Here is a 20,000-nt window from a genome sequence, read left to right on the forward strand (position 1 = left end):
TAAGCAACGTCGGGCGGGGTCAGTACTTGGATGGGTGACCGTTTTTATAGATAATGGTACGGAACCCTTCGTGTGTGTGCGAGTCCGACTCGCACTTGGCTGATTTTTTTGCATTGGAAATAAGTTAAACAATCTTGATGTGTCTTTTAATTGAAAAACACATTTTAAAAATAAGTTACGGCAAATATGTAACAATTATGAATCTAATACGATCATTTATATTCTTCTGCTTTCATAAGTAATAGTTACTGATTTTTAAAAAGTGTTTTCAATTAAAAGACATGTCAAGATCGCTTACCTTTTTTCAAGTTCTTTCTAATGCAAAAAAAAATGAACTATAATAAAGCGGCATCACCTGGGAATAAATATGGCCAGTAAGTATGGCCAGAGAAATGAGATTTTTGTAGAATGACCCTAGACTACCAGACATAAGACACTACCTATATACAATACATACCTCAATACGTATTACTCTTAGATCATTTAGTAACTGGAGACGTCAATGGCTGTCATTTTCTGTACAAAACAGTCTGCCGATTTTTGCGGGGGAGGGGAGGTCAAATAAAACTACATGATTTGTACGTAACGTACAAATAGACATGTCAGTCCATACAAAAGTTTGCATAATTGTGCAAGGTTTTCGGCAGAGGGGTAAGCTCTTAAAGGCGACTCCGGTTATTAAATGCTCTAAGGTATTACTCAATATTATTGAAATGTTTCTAGTTATACGTCATGTCATGACATGAAAGCTTAAAGTGTAAGTGGCCCGCTGCCGTCTTTAAAAGTTTAATATGAAGCATTTTAGTTTAACGAGTTCCGAAGTAACTGGATTCCAAAGTTCTCCTTCCCTTTAGCTCACATATATATCCGCTAATTTAATGACTCTGTACGCTATACAGCGTGTTTTTGATTCGATCATACAGGATGTTTTTAGTCACCTGCAGTAAATAATTTATGATGTGAATATGCGCTCCTCGTCTCGCAATGGCCATTCATCTGCCAAATACCCACTCTTAGTTTTTAGTCATTAGTTTTTATTTTTATATTATATTTTTAATTGTTTCTTTTATTTTTATTTTCTTTAGTAATTAACATAGTTTTTAAGTTTATACCTACTAATACTACTAATAACGCTGTGGATCAATGATTTGAAATAAGTAAAAGATTTTTATCTTTATTTATTTTATTTATAGGCCACATACTGAGCGACTTTTACTATAGGACCAACCCTGAAATCACAAAAAAAAATTGACTCATTTCACGAGATAGTGTCTGGCCTGCATTAGAATAGTCTTAAGTAGATATCGTCTGACTATCTTAAAATATACAGGCCCCGATAAAATCTTCTATACCTAACTATTTGGCGAAAACTTCTTTATGGTACACTTTAAATAATTAAAAAGCATTTTAATGTTTTTAGCGTAGTTGAATGAACAATTTTATTGCTACATTGTTTTCAAGTAATTTATTATGCAGAGAATTTTGCTAACTACTTTATTTTTAGCCAAATGGTTGCGCAAAGCGATGCCGTAACGGGTTTCCAATAAATAATTAAAGAATGTAAGAAAAAATATTAATTAAAAGTTTTACACATAGCAAATCGGTTCTTTCTCTTTCATAGCAAATCGTTTTTCACATTTTCCAGTAAACTGGTTCTTAAAACTGAAATTCTAAAACTAATTAAGATGCGTCATAATTGATTTTGAGAGAAGAAATTAACTCTTTATAACTTCCGGAGATTAACTAACTATCGGGCCCTAAATATAAAAAAACCGGTTAAGTGCGAGTCGAACTCACGTCCCAAGGGTTCCGTACTGCACTCATTTTTGAACGAGCGAGCAAAGCCAATAAGTTCTTACATTCAACTTACTTACAACCAAGGACCGGAAAACCCCTCTTTACGCTTAATCCTATCCATTCGGTAACCCAATCGATTCGGTTACCGTATCATTCGGTAACCCTATCATGCTGTTACCTGATTGTAATGGTAAGCTTATTGAAACGGTAACCCTAACCTTTAACCGAGTTAATCTCAAAACCCCATCGCGATAGGGTTTTTGTTAGGGGTTTTTAACAGGTTTTTATTCAGTTATGGTAAACCTTTATTATCGGTTGCTTATAGGTTTGCTACATCCGTATTTAGTGATGTGCCGTCAGTAAAATACAAAAAAAAATACTTAATTTATTAATTGTTAACTTTGTTAATTTTCTTAATTTAGTTTTTTTTTTACTTTTTTATTTATTTACTATAATTGATTTATTTTATTAATATTATTTATTTTATTAATGTTATTTATTTTATCAATAATATTCATTTTATTAATGTAGTTTATTTGATTAATAATATTCATTTTATTAATGTTATTTACATTATTTATTTTGTTTATTTTGTTTATATTGTTTATTTTGTTTATTTTGTTTATTTTGTTTATTTTGTTTATTTTGTTTATTGTGTTTATTTTGTTTATTGTGTTTATTTTGTTTATTTTATTTTGTTTATTTTGTTTATTTTGTTTATTTTGTTTATTTTGTTTATTTTGTTTATTTTGTTTATTTTGTTTATTTTGTTTATTTTGTTTATTTTGTTTATTTTGTTTATTTTGTTTATTTTGTTTATTTTGTTTATTTTGTTTATTTTGTTTATTTTGTTTATTTTGTTTATTTTGTTTATTTTGTTTATTTTGTTTATTTTGTTTATTTTGTTTATTTTGTTTATTTTGTTTATTTTGTTTATTTTGTTTATTTTGTTTATTTTGTTTATTTTGTTTATTATGTTTATTTTGTTTATTTTGTTTATTTTGTTTATTTTGTTTATTTTGTTTATTTTGTTTATTTTGTTTATTTTGTTTATTTTGTTTATTATGTTTATTTTGTTTATTTTGTTTATTTTGTTTATTTTGTTTATTATGTTTATTTTGTTTATTTTGTTTATTTTGTTTATTTTGTTTATTTTGTTTATTTTGTTTATTTTGTTTATTTTGTTTATTTTGTTTATTTTGTTTATTTTGTTTATTTTGTTTATTTTGTTTATTTTGTTTATTTTGTTTATTTTGTTTATTTTGTTTATTTTGTTTATTTTGTTTATTATGTTTATTTTGTTTATTTTGTTTATTTTGTTTATTTTGTTTATTTTGTTTATTTTGTTTATTTTGTTTATTTTGTTTATTTTGTTTATTTTGTTTATTTTGTTTATTTTGTTTATTTTGTTTATTTTGTTTATTTTGTTTATTTTGTTTATTTTGTTTATTTTGTTTATTTTGTTTATTTTGTTTATTTTGTTTATTTTGTTTATTTTGTTTATTTTGTTTATTTTGTTTATTTTGTTTATTTTGTTTATTTTGTTTATTTTGTTTATTTTGTTTATTTTGTTTATTTTGTTTATTTTGTTTATTTTGTTTATTTTGTTTATTTTGTTTATTTTGTTTATTTTGTTTATTTTGTTTATTTTGTTTATTTTGTTTATTTTGTTTATTTTGTTTATTTTGTTTATTTTGTTTATTTTGTTTATTTTGTTTATTTTGTTTATTTTGTTTATTTTGTTTATTTTGTTTATTTTGTTTATTTTGTTTATTTTGTTTATTTTGTTTATTTTGTTTATTTTTTTTATTTTGTTTATTTTGTTTATTTTGTTTATTTTGTTTATTTTGTTTATTTTGTTTATTTTGTTTATTTTGTTTATTTTGTTTATTTTGTTTATTTTGTTTATTTTGTTTATTTTGTTTATTTTGTTTATTTTGTTTATTTTGTTTATTTTGTTTATTTTGTTTATTTTGTTTATTTTGTTTATTTTGTTTATTTTGTTAATTTTGTTTCTTTTGTTTCTTTTGTTTATTTTATTTTTTTTAAATATTTTTTTTAATTTAATTTATTTATTATATTCTGTTTTTAGTATTTGTTGTAACAGCAGCAACAGAAATACATAATCTATGAAAATTTCAACTGCCTAGCTATCACGGTTCATGAGATACAGCCTGGTGACAGACAGACGGAGAGCGGAGTCTAAAAAAATACTACATACATTACTACCTACTACTACCTATTTCCTTTTACTCTTTCGGGTTTAAAAAAAATCCCGTGAATTGTAGAAGAAAGTTTTGTTGGAATGTAGAAAGCATACTAAGTTGGGCTAAAATTTACTTGAATACGAAGAAGAATAAACACAGAAATTTTATTCTTAATCCAATAGATTTGAATTAGAATAGTTCTTGCACTCATTATTTTAGAATAAAATGAAAGTTAATAAATCATGTCACTTTTATTTAAATGAAAAATAAAAAACGGAATATTTATACCTAATGTAGGATTATTCTAAATAACGTCTTATTAAATTAGAATGTTATACTCAATTAATTTAACTTTTGTAGTACAATGTATAAAGTTAGTAAAATGAATTTCACCCCTCTTTTCAACGGTCGGATTGATTTGAATTTTTTTTAGCGTAAAAGATTATATTGTGATAGATATGTACATTTTTTTGGAGCCTTCGAAACGGCGATGATAATTTGATAATGAAACTACATATAAAGTAAACTGCGAAATTATAATTATGATGGTTGAATGTATATTCCTTTGCCAATTAAGTATGTCGTATTTTGTTTATTATTCTTATCAGCCTTGAGGTCTTTACGTATGCTATCTCTTTCACACCTACGGAAAGTGAATGAGATAGCAAATTACATCAGGTAAGAAAATAGTCCTACGCTTATCACTAGATTTGCAGAATGTCGCAGATCGCAGCATGAATTGTATTGTATTATTTGCTGTGTTTCCACTTGAGACCGTCATTTATTACTCATTGGCAATAACAATAAGATTAAGTCGTGGCGTGGTGAATTTTTTGTCAGCATTTGCTAAACACGTGCGGTAGGCAGTGTGTCAAACGATATTAATACCTATTCATTTCCGTCTAATAATGAGTACAAAAATTTTAAATATCATCAATATCAGCTGAACTTTTAAAAACACAATGAGTCTCGGTAGTAACTCGGACACTGAAACTACATACTAAACATAATTCGAAAACAAAAAATCATGAATACTTTCCCCATTTGTTCCTGCCCAACGTGACCGCCGCGATACATGAGGTGGGGACATATGGGAATGATTTAAATGAAGTGCCTATTCCCATCTGTGCCCGGCGGAGAGAAATAGGAATACACCATATCGAGCTATTCCTTATCATACCTTTAAAAACATATTTTTTAGGGTTCCGTACCCAAAGGGTAAAAACGGGATCCTATTACTAAGACTCGGCTGTCCGTCTGCCTGTCACTAAGCTGTATCTCATGAAGCGTGATAGCTAGGCAGTTGACATTTTCACAGATTATGTATTGCTGTTGCCCCTATTACAACAAATACTAAAAACAGAATATTATAAATATATAAGTTGGGCTCCCATACAACAAACATGATTTATTTGCTGTTTTTTGCGTAATGGTACAGAACCCTTCCTGCGCGAGTCCGACTCTCACTTGGCCGGTATTTTATTTTTTTACATTAAATTAGGCACAGTGAGCCATTGAAGTGTTTCGCTATCCACCATCCGAGCAGATCAGCTGAATTGTACCTGATGATTTAGTTATCAGATTAAAAGCAATACGGGTATCGACCAATACAAAGACTATGCGGCAGTAAATTAAATTCTTAAGATTTTATTGAATAAAATTAGGTATAAATTAGACAACTATTATTATTTACTTCTATCTATACGGCACCCAGACTACATTTTAATCCAGGAATATTATTAAGAATATAAAATCATGATTACATTTACTTGATTAAGAATTAGATTATTCTTATTAAATTTTTTATTTGAATAATTTTGACGGGAGTAAATCAACATGATTTTATTCTTAGGAATTCTTATTAAAATTATGATTTTATTCTTGAATGCCCAACACTGCTTACTAAGTATGTATCTATTTAATTTAATCATAATTATTTCACCTTTCCAATGTTACAGATACTAAATAAATATAATGAATTCTGGTATTAATGAAAGATTTGAAGTATTAAAATAAGGTTATCACTGCTATAGATAATATATATATTTTCTGCTCGCTGCATTAAGCAAAACAAGGTAAATTACGACTTTTAGCTGACACAACTTACCGCATCTGAAAACGTTTAAAAGTAATTGCTTATTATAAAATAAGCTCATTATTAGGTATTATGTCATTTGTCAACAATGGTTAAATATCTACCACACTACCACAATCCGCTAACGCATGTATCTTTATCACAACGTGATTTTTTTAATCACTCTATCTAAAGATAAACTATAACTACCAGTAAAATTACTAGTTAGGTTAAATTTTTTCCTTAAATCAGTCTTTAATCTGTAGGTACATACCAAGTTTGAACCCGAAAATAGAAAAATAATATCTAAGTAGCATTAAAAATATAACTAAACAATAACAGATATTGCTAGGATAGGATGGATAAAAATTCCAAACTAGAATTGCTCCGAAATGTACAAAAACAATAGGAACACACAGGTATAAAAGTATAAAGATAAACAAAGGAATGGCCGCGCTGCGGCTGTCGCTCCAAAATAATACTGTAATCGCCCAATAATGTTTTCAATTTTAGCTTAAGGAGTCAAAGTACAATATTGTTTGAATTGACAATAAGCGAAGTTACCGACAAAGAAACATGTTTGTGCTGGAGACTTAATAGACCGCCCATGCCAACCACGGTTATTCAATAATAAGTTCAATTTAAGTGTGCGTAAAGATTACAATCGTTTGAACTGGTTCAAAACCTTATTATGAGGTAACTGAATCGACTGGGTTTTTATTTCGGTTACCGGTAACCGAGGTTAACTCGATCTGATACGGTTACCGAATCAAAGTGTTACCTTATCAGACGGTTACCGTTATGGTAGGGGTTTTTATAACCACTTCTAAAATAACCCTATGAAAAACCCCGGTTAAGGTAACCGGTTCCGGTACCTGCTTACAACACACGGCTGGCTAGGGGCACGGCCAGACATTTCCTTGTTTTTTAACTGAGCTGTCAGAGGATAGTTAGTTACGCAATAACTATAGTAAATTTGTTTAATTTTAACCAAAATTTTGTTCAAGTGTTATGTTAAGCATAGTGCCTATATTCTTTTTGCGTTGGTTGAGCGTTTCTCTGTTATTTCAAGATAACAGATATACGTCTGACACGGCAGTTAGGTCTTCTCATTTAGCTACTTAAACCTATTATTTGTTCTATGTTTGAGCACTAACCTCCTACAGCTTATCCTTCGACCTAGCGTGGAGGCGCACCTCTCTCGGATGCTTCAGGCCTTTTGGCCCCACGCAGAGCTTGGCCTTCGACCTTCGCACTAGCTATCCACACCACGTTTCACGTAAACAAGTGGGGTCGTGGCCCTGATACAGCCTACCCGCTATTTTTAATCTTAAGTCCGACTCACGCTTGACTGCAGATTTTTTATAGATTTTCCAGTAATCAACAGGTAAAGAACTATATTTCGTGTTTTTTCCAAAATTTAGGCCTGTAGTTTCAGATGATTGGACACTTAATACGACACGACTACTTCTTTAAAACTATCCTGGAGGGGCGGATAGGATACAAGCGGGGTAGAGGAAAACCTAGACGCAGCTTTTTAGAGCAAGTGAAAGAAAAAGTAGGGGTCTTGTCGTATCAAAAAGTCAAAAAGCTGGAACATACCCCACCGACAAGAGAATATCTCTTAAGTTAATGATGATGAGTTTCAGACGCTTGAAGTAGGTACTAATTTTGTTCTGTGTTTGAGCACTAACCTCCCGCAACTCGGCCTTCGGCCGCGCGTTTTTAATAGCCTCTGCGCTTCGGGCCTTCGGCCATAAGCGTAGCTCGGCCTTAGGCCTTCGCAATGGCTGTCCACACCACGTTTTACCTAAAACATTACGGCTGTGTCCCTAAAACAGCCCAACCGCTTTTTTTTCCTTAAGTCCGACTCACGCTTGACTGTAGATTTCTAATAGGTTTTCCTGTCATCTAGAGATGAAGAACTATTTTGTGTATTTTTTTCAAAATTTTATACCCAGTAGTATCGGAGTTAAGGGGGGGGGGGGGGGGGGGAATGGTCATGTTTTGCCTATTTTCTTAAATAACTTCTAAAATATTTAATATAAAATATTAAAAAAAATATATTTGAGATCCTCAAAATAAGCCCTTTCGTTTAATATATAACACGATATGGTTTGCAAAACTTTGTTTTTTAATTTTCTTGCTTGACTTGCATATGTGTACCAAATTTCAACGTAATTGGTTCAGTAGTTTTGGAGCAAATAGGCTGTGACAGACGGACAGACGGACAGACAGACGCACGAGTGATCCTATAAGGGTTCCGTTTTTTTCCTTTTGAGGTACGGAACCCTAAAAAAGACTACAAAACCGGCCAAGTGCGTGTCGGGTAACGCATAAAGGAGGGTTCCTTATATGTGAGTTGAATTAAGGAAAGAGGAACGATCCATGCGTTGGACCTTCCGTAGGCGCGCGGAACAACGTAGATGTCCCTCCGAAAAAAACCCCGGCAAAAAAAAAATCTAGGTACTTCTAGAAGATGTTGATAGAATTTCTCGCCAGTCTGCTCGTGACCTCGGACGTACCTAATGTTCGAAAAGTCAGGCCAAATAATAAACGTACTTATGTGAACGCGATTAAGTCTCGGTTAAAAAAAAATCAATTTCAGGCATACTTACTCGTTTACAACTCCAGGAAATTCAACACGCATTGTCGTATCGCATTATGAAATAATCCAAAAATAGCTTAAATAATTAATTCAACATGGTTCAACAGAATTTTAACAGCCGTGACTTCAAAGTCTGCGTAAAACGGAACGCAACGATTGCCAGAGAGATTGATTTATTAAATGAAACTCTGGCAATTACCTAACGGTCGGCTTTGAATCAAACTTCGAACATGTTATGGTATGCTAAATCACGTCGAATGTCCACATTTCAGACGTTTATGGTACTTTTTGATTGAAATTAAAAATGAAAAATTGGTTTTCCAACTGGAATTTAATTTTTGGTTCTGTCAGTTTGGAACTGGAACTAGGCGTTTCTCAGTAAATTCGACATAAGTACCTACAGACTTGCAAACGGGTTTGACGGAACAACTTATAGGTGATTCATTTTAATAGCCATTTTAATTGTTATAATAATAATATAACACTATAGGATTCTCTGCCTCTGGCTTGCCTTAGCCGGCCGGCCAGAGTGGAGTCGTTAGAGCTATAAGCTCCAGGGGTGAATATGCATAAGACGCGAGTTGGCACAGTGGCTGTTAACAGCCACTGGGTAGAAAGCGGCGCACACCTCTCGACACCCCTGAGCCGCTCACACCGGTGTTGCCCTTGAGCCATCCTAGATGTCGCTTTTTGTGGGGGCCCATCTTGTGAGGGCGAGTCACCGTCTGCCGGAAATAAAATTGCATACCGTTTTATTAGGCAGTCGTCCGGTTTTTTACCCCATAGCTCAGTACTTAGTCCATCGCTTTCACCCAATAACCTAGTTCATTTTAGATACCATCAACTCTCAATAGCCCTTACACTCTGGCGGGTGCTGCCTCTGCGTGCGTCCCATGACACGGGTAAGGGCAGCATCCGCTCGGTGTACCCTTTACATTTCATTAAAGTGTCAAAAGGGCCTCTACGTGTTGGCTTCGGCTCCGCGCATGCCTCCCAAAGGTCCGGAACACCATTGTTCCGTGATGGGAAAGAAATAACACTTTAAACTCTCGCGTTTTGTACACGACAAAACGCGAGACAAACGTCGGAATTTAAGGTAAAAACAATGAAATTATATCGCGGTAAACCCATTTGTGTAATTAAATAATAATATGTTATCTGACCCTGTTGCCGTCAAGAGGTCTATTCCATTGTATTTTGAATCTATACTTTGAAAAATGCGTTTGTCTTGGGTGGTCTTGGTAAGTTTCGATTTGCAGGCGGCTAATGTAAATGTAAGGATACTCTTCGACCCGTTGAGATCTTTTGAGCAATTGCCCCACTGCATCTTATCAAGAGCATAACACCATTTCCATGTAAAATGATAGAGCTCATTGGTACGCTTTGAATTCCTTTGAGTCTAGGATAGCCACAGTCAAAGTAGGTAATAGGGATGTTGACCTAGGTTAATCAGCTTTTATTTTCGAACTATCAAAAGTTGTATTAAAAAAAATACACTGAAGTTCTTGCGATTTGTCTAATAGAAAATTGTATAATATACATTGTGTCTAAAAGTGACGACGGTTTTTGAACTGTTTCTAGTTCTTGATTTTGTGCAAAGGAAGTATAATTGATGATAACGACGTTTAAATACAGTTAACATTCGTATTAACTTTCTGTCTGGCATGGCAGCGTTAGCGTAATAGGTAAAAGACGAAAATGTACTTATACCTAATTCTGACATTTTGTTATTTCGAAATTTGTATCCTCGTCCTAGACATACATACATCATTACATACATGCACACCTGGTATTAATCTTATTATCTACTACATTAAAGCAGTTTCGTAGTAAACGAACCCATTTCCATAAATTGCGGTATTTCGGCACAGCTGATGGAAAAAACCGCATTTTCAGTAGAAGTTAAGATATTTTGGTCGTAAATTAGACCCGCATGCCGCCGGCATACCTACCTATGGTTGTCTATTAGAGACATAAACGATACAGTATGTCACATGGAGAAAAGTAAATTATGTTTTAGGCAAATTTACCTAGTTTTGATTTTAACAAATTAGCTGTACCTACTTTATTAAATGTATATTGTTTTTGTTTTGCACTTTACAGTGCACGTAGCCTATAGTCTGTATCATTGGGTAGTTATATAAATGTAAACAATGTGTCTTTACATTTTCGGGTATTTTAAACATTTATCAGTACCAACCAAATAAAAAAGTGCCTGGATCTGTTCCTCATCGTCCTGGCTTTAACCTATTTCATTTAATCGTGTAATGTTTGATCTACCCTGAAATGGCTAAATATTCAATCTCGTTTTAGGTTCTGTACTAGGGCGAAGTAATAGCATATATTATAAAAATAAATTACTATTGATTAATTAAATCATTCAGATATAGATATTCCTATTAACAAAATAGCACGATTATAGCAGCTTATTTTTTACGTTGAGTAAGTGATATATCGTAGTAAAATTTGTGTATGTTTTGGCACATCGAGTTAAATTAATAGACTTGAAGAACTTTCTTGCCCAATAAAATACCTAATTGTGCTTTGTTTACATTCTTTTAAATACCTAAAGATACAGACTATAGCTACCTGTATATAACTTCAAAAGAAAAAATGTGTACCTAATTGAGATTATTTTTTCACAAAGTAATCTTTGTGAAGACATAATTGTATTTTTGAAATAAATGTTAATGGGTATCTGCCACGCCGTATACCAAGCAAGTGGATATACTTTTATGTACTACAATGCCTCAAAGCTTGTGCTACACAATAGACCAGAGAAAAATCATAACACATACTGGACTAAGATAAGTTAATTGTTACTCTGTCTTATTTCTATAGTCATGTTGCAGTTATAAAATCGACGACAACTAAAATGTTTATCCAAGTTGGGAGTTGGCTCGGAGTCAAAACAAGCGGCTATCGCGTCTCGAATATTGCTTACCAACTTTCCGGCAAGCCGATACTAGTTTTTGGCCATGTTTGAGTCATATGGCTAACATGTGTGACAGATTTAGACACAAGGTGTTTTCTGATAAAGTACTTACCTACGAGTAATTAGTTGTATTTTTATGACACAGTTCTTTATCAAAGTTACATTCTATTTAGACAAGTTTATTGTCAACAAAAATTTCATTTTTGATACAAGTTTTTATCGATGACTCTAATTTTCTTTCAACAGGCAACTCATTGAGATAATTTTAACAAATCCAAACACAATTAGGTTGCGTTGTTTTATCACGGGGTTCCTATGGCCACCGCCTGTGTCCATCAGATTAACTTGATGGTACCTACCCTAATATTGCATTGTCACCCTTACATATGTACCTATGTGAAGTTTCAGCTCAACGAATCGGAAGAGGGTCTAATTTAGCTTGCATAAACATAAACATTAGCATAGACATAATTTATTTAAAAAGACGTATGCATGTTTTGACCAGAACATATTTAACTTGCAAGTTACTGTACCTAGAACTTGCAAGTTAAATAAAAGCTGGTAAAAACGGCACATATTCATTACGTACTTAGTTTAGTTTCTATAACTATTGTCGATGCTAAATTCGTCGCCACCTGACGATATGCTAATGTTGTATCATGTTCAAGATAACGCTCTGCTCTGGTATCAACATTGTAAACTTGCTCAATATTGCCTTCCATGACAAATATTGCCTGACTTAACTTATAATATTAATACTTGTGCTATATGTACCTAGTCTGGCGCAGCGACCCAGAGTGTAGTGGCCTCCATCACGACTGCTCGCCATTGATCCCGGTCCTGTGAGTGTGAAGTTTCTCGCCAGTTCCCGGTACTATGCAGTTTCTCGCCGTACACTGTTTCCAATTATTGCCAGGCTTCAAAAATTTGATCGCCTTTCTATTAGTAAATTTACACAGACGTCATACAGATAGGGTTTAAGGGGTCATATGAAGCAAAAGTTATCATTCTTGGAGTCAACAGTTAAAAGTGTGTGTGCGTATAATATAAATAGTGATTTTATCACACAGGTTATTAGATAAGGAGTAGACACTACCCCTTCTTTCAGATCAATGAGAAAATTAGGCATTTTAACTTTAGCCTTTAACTTCAGGTTCACAAGAAATACAATGAGTAAAGCTAGCCAGCTCTTTTTAAAACAGGCAAATGCCAGGCAAATTGGCACAGTAGGCAGTGTTTTGGAATAAACTTTTGAGAGCAGTGACGACGTGATAATAACTGTATAACTTTCTAACCAACCGGTCAAAGTGTTGAAGAAATTAAGAGCAAGTTCAATATCAAATCCTTCACAAAGGCCTCAACTTTCATTGCCTTTGAGAATTTCCTTTATTTTATTTTCTGCGCAAAAAAACATTTGTGACATCTTATTATTTGTCCATTTATCATAATAAAATGTATCTTTCTAAGAATGAGTCTAACAACGGTTGACTTAATAAAAGCCGAGTAGCGAATAAAGAGAAAGCACGATAGTATTTAGGCTGTCCGTTTTTCGAGGTGTTCCAATGGGTGTCCCAATGAAGGGCCCAATTTGTACGGTTTTTAGGGAAAGTTTCCTGTTTCTTGCCTTTCCTGGGGAAATGAATCAGGGACCTGTAGGTTTTGTCAATACTGTTCATAGCTGATTCACGAATTCTTTCTTCGAAATTCCGAGGCCCGAATTCTCGTGTAATTTCTAAATACCAAAATCAAACTGGATTTTCGTCTATTAAAGCTAATGGTGCTATTTATTTATTTTCTAAACAGTAAAATTAAAAACCAGGCGTTCGTAAATTTTACAAGTATAAGGACCTCTAGAGAAATGGGAAAGAAACTGGGCTATTAATACAAGGTCGAACATAAATGTAAATATCAGTCGTGGTTAATATTGAAAAGCGATACCATTCTGAAAAAATATTCCTTATTAAAAAACTCATATATTTGGAGCACTGATTGAAATTTTCACGATTTTAACACATTTTTATTTACGAAAACGGGACTTAGACTCGTATAATTAAGCTTTTAAATTATTTCAGACGTTTAGCGGACGTCATTGTGCCCGTGGTCTCGGAGAAGATTGGCTAAGGTTGACAATGTTGACATCAACTATCAATGATAAACAAAACCAAGTGCGGGTAGTTCGAAAAAACTTGCGCAACTTAAAGATGTTGATGTCAACCTTAGCCAGTCTTCTCCGAGACCACGAGGATTAGAGGTAATTTTAAAACTGAAGTAGGTATAATAGGTATACATGATTAAGTTTCGTTTTCCTAAATAATAATAACTCATGAGTACTTTTGTCGCAATCGCTATCCTAGATGCCGATTAAAACTTACAAATCGATATAATGTTAATCTCAAATTGTTATGATTTATAGTAGTAGTAGTAGTAGTAGTAAACTCTTTATTGTACAAGAAGACATTAAAAATAACATCAAATTAGTATAATCTGCTCGTGCATCTCGATACTCCTGTCTGAAAGCCCGATTCTGAATTATGTTTTGATACTACCTTGACGCCAATTCTAGAGGCTAGTTGTCAAGCGGACCCCAGGCTCCCATGAGCCGTGGCAAAATGAAGACTACCACTAAGAAGAAGACTACCTTGAAGGTCGCACACACGCCGATTGTTGCAATTGGTGCATGCGAAATTAAGTGAAACTCGTGCGTGAGATATGCGCCAATCACAAAGATGATCGTCAAAGTCATTTCAAAATTGTTAAATTAGAATCGAGCTCTAGCCCAAGTGAGATACACATACACATATCAATAACAAAACAATAACAGATTTTAAAAGTTTTGATGCCGCTCATAGCCTGGTAACCTAATTCACATACATTCGGTATACTCACATAACTTGGCGAATTGTCAATGTCCCATTTTTGCGGGTTACTTCCTTTGCCTGCATTTCAACAGGAAAGCACTGTATTAACTATTGCAGTGTAGTATTATGACGATGCATAGAATTATAATACTAATATATATATGTACAAATACAATAATGGTTAGCGTGTCTATATTGAAAAAGATCGTGTACGTAAATAATGTCTTGCTGTTGATTTTTTGACTACCTAACCATTCCTTCTTTAATTAATAAGCTATCATAATTATAATACAGATTTCTGCAGGTTATTACTTATTATTAGTCAAGTAGCTGTCATACGCACCTATTCCCCGACAAAGTAGCCCTTTAAATGGAAAGCCCCTTTGACCTATTCGTCAACTTCTATTTATTAATGCTTTCCTTTTTCCCCAGGTCTTGCCGTCCCATTCGTAGAGCTGACAGTAGCTCACGCCTCCGTGCTGACTATCCTGGCCATCAGCTTCGAGCGCTACTACGCCATCTGCGAGCCACTCCGTGCGGGCTACGTCTGCACCAAGACCCGAGCCACGCTTATCTGCGCTCTGGCTTGGTTCTTCGCCGCTCTGTTCACTAGGTATATAATACTCACGGGTCTTCATGGCAGCGATTCAATGCTGACAGCCATCAACCTCGAGCGCTACTACTAGTACGTGTGTAGGTACTAAGGCTCGAGTCTGCGGTCTGGCTTAGTTCTTCGCCGCTCTGTTCGCTAGGTATACAATACAAGCCTTCACGATAGTGACTCAATGCTGGCAGCCATCAACTTTGAGTGCTGCTAAGTGTGTACTAAGGACTACGTGTGTTATAACGCTCGAGCAAAGCTGATCTAGGCTCTGGCTTGGTCCTTCGCAGCTCTGTTGACTAAGTATACAATAAACACAGGCCTTTACGGTGGCGACTCACTGCTGACATACTAGCCATCAACTTCGAGCGCTACTACGTGTGTACTAAGGCCCGAGCAAAGCTCATCTGGGCTCTGACTTGATCCTTTGCAACTCTACTTACTAGGTATAAAATACTATACCTAGGGTATTACCCACAGGCCTTCATGGTAGCAATTCAATGCTGACAGCCATCAACTTCGAGCGCTACTACAGTGTCTAAGGCCCGAGCAAAGCTCATCTGGCCTGGTTCTTCGCAGCTCTGTTTATTGGTATACATTAACCACAGGCCTTATGAAGCCGACAGTACGACTCAATGATGTTGATGACTATAATAGATATCATCTTGGAGCGCTACTTTTTGCCATTTTACAAAGACCCGAGCCAAGCTCATTTGCACATTGGCTTGGTTCTTCTCGGCTATGTTTACTAGGTATCTTTAAATGTATGTGACGTTTTCAACCAAAAGGTACCACATTGTCGGTTGTCGATAAGATTGATTTCAATTCGAAGCTATATAGAAATAGCGCCTTATAGACAACCGACAATAAGTACCCTTTTGGTTGTAAATGGCACGTATAATGATAGCGTTCTAAACGGCCTCGTGCGGTCGATTTCATAAACATCTTTAGAATCCAACGTTCCAAAAAATATGTACACGACCTTATTGTCAGTGTATTAGAGGCGTGTTAATATATTTTTGGAACGTTGGCTTGTATAGATGTGAACTTGACTGTACTTTATGCGATAACTAGGTTGGCAGTTATCACAACGTCTTTGTAGCCACATTATTTGGCGCTACTTTAAGTAAGCTTAGTATTCCTTTGTCTATTTTATTAGGTTTCCTGTCATTTATGTAGGTGTGGGAGCGACAGAAGATGTAATTCGCCGTATTCACACTGTAATAAGAGTATTCGTCATAAATGCAAGAAAAATGGCATTGTGGTTTAATCCAAGAATTTTTACTTTTGTGCAAAGTCTGAGGACCGTGTGATATTTAATGACATCCTTAATAATGTTTTTTGATAGCGAAGGATGACGAATAATAGCAACGATGAAGCAGAAGTCACAATATTATCTCATGTGTTTGTTATGTGACCCTATGTATGTACGGTTATAATATAGTTTCGATGGACGTGACAGTGTGATAATGACTTTAATATGATTATATAAAAAGATGTCAAATCTTGGAAGCTAAACTTGACCCACATACATACATAGTACGTACTAACAGGGCAAGTTAAATAAAAGCTTGTAATATACAAATCTACATTCAATATCATTGCATCATGCTCGCACAACATGCATCACTCTGAGTAGTCAATCAGTACATGTGTGCGAGCGCGACGCATTTAAATATAATAAATTAAGTTTGCCTCATATTCTCTTAAAATTTAATATGAATTAAATCATGTCTCTTAAAACAGCTGGATTTTAACATATTTAGAACATATGCTATAGTGCGTTTTTATAGCATTAGAAAAAGACTACGCGATCTTGACGTGACTTTTAATTGGAAACGCTTTTTAAAAATCAGTAACTATTACTTATGAAAGCAGAAGAATGTAAATAATCGTATATGATTCATAATCGTTACATATTTGCCGTGACTTATTTTTTAAAAGTGTTTTTCAATAAGAAGACAAGTTAAGATTGTTTACCTTTTTTTTAATGCTGAAAATAACGAACTATAATTTATGTAGAACAAATTCATACATTCATATTCAAAAGTTTATTTAAACATGATTATCGGAATTCAAGATCAAAGTTTTTAAACCAAACTTGAACCTTGAACTCATAGACCAAAAATAACTTCACACTGTTTGTTCTAAAACTCTGGAATGCTGTCACAGTTAAAATACGGACAAGTAGTGTACTGTCCTTCACATTGTGGTATTTAGACATTTGATTAGTGTTTATTGCGATTTTGTTACTTGCTACAATGTGACGGCCAGCCACACTTATCCCGCAGCCACTCTTATCTATATTGCCTTTACATTTAAATTTTGGTAGCGAGTCTCTCTTCTTCCTCGCGTTATCCCGGCATTTTGCCACGGCTCATGGGAGCCTGGGGTCCGCCTGACAAGTAATCCCAAAAATTGAAGTAGGCACTAGTTTTTACGAAAGCGACTGCCATCTGACCTTTCAATCCAGAGGGGAAACTAAGGCCTTATTGGGATTAGTCCGGTTTCCTCACGATGTTTTCCTTCACCGAAAATCGACTGGTAAATATCAAATGATATGTCGTACATAAGTTCCGATAAACTCAATGGTACGAGCCGGGGTTTGAACCCGCGACCTCCGGATTGAAAGTCGTACGCTCTTACGGCTCGGCCACGACATCGAGCGACTTGCGACGGCGGAAGCGATAACCATAGGTTGGAGAGAAAGGTCCGATCGCTGTGTCACGCTCCAACCTATGGTTATCGCTCCCGCCGTCGCAAGTCACTCGATGTCGTGGCCGAGCCGTTACCGCTAGGCCACCAGCGCTCTTCGGCGGCGAGTGTAATCAAGATACTGTTCGAAGTTTATATTATGTTCGGGTTATTGACAGCGGGAAGACGCTCATATTTTTGGATGTTTTATTACCGGGGACTATTTATCTAGAGTTTACGATATGACGATAAAACTACTGAGGTAAATATTTGGTCAGCTAATGTCCGCGGCGGCCGTAAACTGCCGAATTATGAGCCCAGGAAATAATTAGCGTGGGTTATTATTTTGACATTTACCCTATTGCTTTAAGCACCTCTAAGCGACAAAGTGTGGTTATTATTAATTGGAAACTTATTATTTTGATAGTTTGTATAGTTTTACGTAGTTAAGATGAGAAAAGCCGAGGCCGACCTGTAAAATTTGATTGGATTTCTACCATTTAAGTACTCGTACATCACCTTTATTAGGTACGTAGAGTTATTTACAAACTTCTATGAAATTATGACGTATAAATAACACTTGCACTGCGTGGGCTATCAAAATCGCTGCAGGCTTTTCTTGGTCTAACTCTAAAGACTTTGTTAATTTCCACCGTTATTTTAATTTTTTCCGTACCCAATATTCTTAATTTCTTATTCTTATTCTTATTTCTTAGGTAAATGGTTTATGCCTAGTCTACCAGGTAAACTTGTAAAATATTAATAAGGAAATTTATTGAATTCTCTCCAAGTGATGCAGAATGTAGAGTTTTTGAAGTGAAAACTTCTTTAGCGGCGCTGTGCACTTTTTGTGATGGGGAAAAAATTTTAAACTCGCGACAGGTCACGTGACCGTAAGATTCGTAAGACGTTAAGACGGACACGTGACCTGATCGAGAAACTGTTACAATGTCATTGGGTTTTCACTTCTGCCGGCACTCCCGGAGTGCAACGCGTTGTTTTTTTTTTAACCTTCGAAACTTTTTTAATCGATAATTATTCTACTCTAGATAGTGTTATTATAGTGCAACAGTGTTATTATTAATAGCAGTAGACCACAGGCGATATGCACCATTTAAACTGCAATAATTCACGTTCCAAACGACCATTAAATAGTCCGCGTCGATGCAAATTCGAAACACACAATACAGCAACACAAAAAGCCACAGCCGATTGTGTGCAAATTGCAGTTTCATTGGCTAGCTGATGGATCTATCTATTATTGTTTATTTTAATACCGTAAAATGGGGTGAGTAGGCGCAAAACTGACATTCAAACCTCGATAACATTTTATTTTTACATATATGCAAACTGAATGGTGTATATAATAAGTGTTCCGGACGTCTGTATTTTAGTTTTTATTTTATTTTGGGTAGTCCCATTTCATAACTTTGACGATAAACAGGAAAACCCACCTCACCCCGTAGTCCCTCGTAATTGGGTTGAGATGGGTTTTCATACAAAGGTGATATTGGAAGATTGTTGGATCGTTTTTTTTTTATTATGAGTATTACTATAGCTCGATTTTAAATTGGAATACATTATTTTTGTAGCAGTAGCCTTAAAATCCCATCTCACCCCCCTTTCATTCCTTCTCTCCCCATTCATAACCCAACTCTCCCCGCGAACCCTACTCACCCCATTTTACGGTAGTGTGAGTAGTGAATTGGTAAATGATGTGTGTATTTTGTAATTTACTGACGTCTCTAAGATGTGAAAAGTCTATGACAAATCTAAGAGAAGAGTTTTCGTGAGGTTATGTATTCGTAGCGTAATTTTAACTCACTTCTCGAATGATATAAGTTCATTGTCGGCCATTAATTAAACCGCAATGGCTCCGCCATATTGGAACATTTTCAAAAAATTTATCGACAAAAAATTTTAGAACTTGCTCACAAAATTGCATGAGAATCGGCTGAGTAAATAAAAAAAAGCGGCCAAGTGCGAGTCGGACTCGCCCATGAGGGGTTCCGTAGCAGCAAGTAACATAATAAAATTGCGGTTTATGATTTAGGACGTATTAAAAAAAACTACTTACTAGATCTCGTTTAAACCAATTTTCGGTGGAAGTTTGCATGGTAAAGTACATCACATATTTTTTTTTAGTTTTATCATTCTCTTATTTTAGAAGTTACAGGAGAGGGACACACATTTTGCCACTTTGGAAGTGTCTCTCGCGCAAACTAT

At 34.6% G+C, this 20,000-nt stretch overlaps 1 protein-coding gene and 1 long non-coding RNA gene across 3 annotated transcripts in view; one reads left to right on the top strand and one right to left on the bottom strand.

Moving 5' to 3' along the window:
• LOC134789746 (cell adhesion molecule Dscam2) overlaps nucleotides 1–20,000 on the bottom strand; it is a 214,145-nt gene that overhangs the window by 143,766 nt on the left and 50,379 nt on the right. The window lies entirely within an intron of this gene.
• The window catches only part of LOC134789750 (uncharacterized), a 587-nt gene continuing 320 nt past the window's right edge, over nucleotides 19,734–20,000 (top strand). Inside the window, exons 1-2 of the long non-coding RNA XR_010144111.1 lie at nucleotides 19,734–19,795; nucleotides 19,828–20,000. The exon at nucleotides 19,828–20,000 is cut by the window's right edge and continues 24 nt beyond it. This is a non-coding gene — a long non-coding RNA (uncharacterized LOC134789750). The remainder of the gene's footprint in view (nucleotides 19,796–19,827) is intronic.

Source organism: Cydia splendana, chromosome 4 (assembly GCF_910591565.1).
Source record: "Cydia splendana chromosome 4, ilCydSple1.2, whole genome shotgun sequence".
NCBI lineage: Eukaryota > Metazoa > Arthropoda > Insecta > Lepidoptera > Tortricidae > Cydia > Cydia splendana.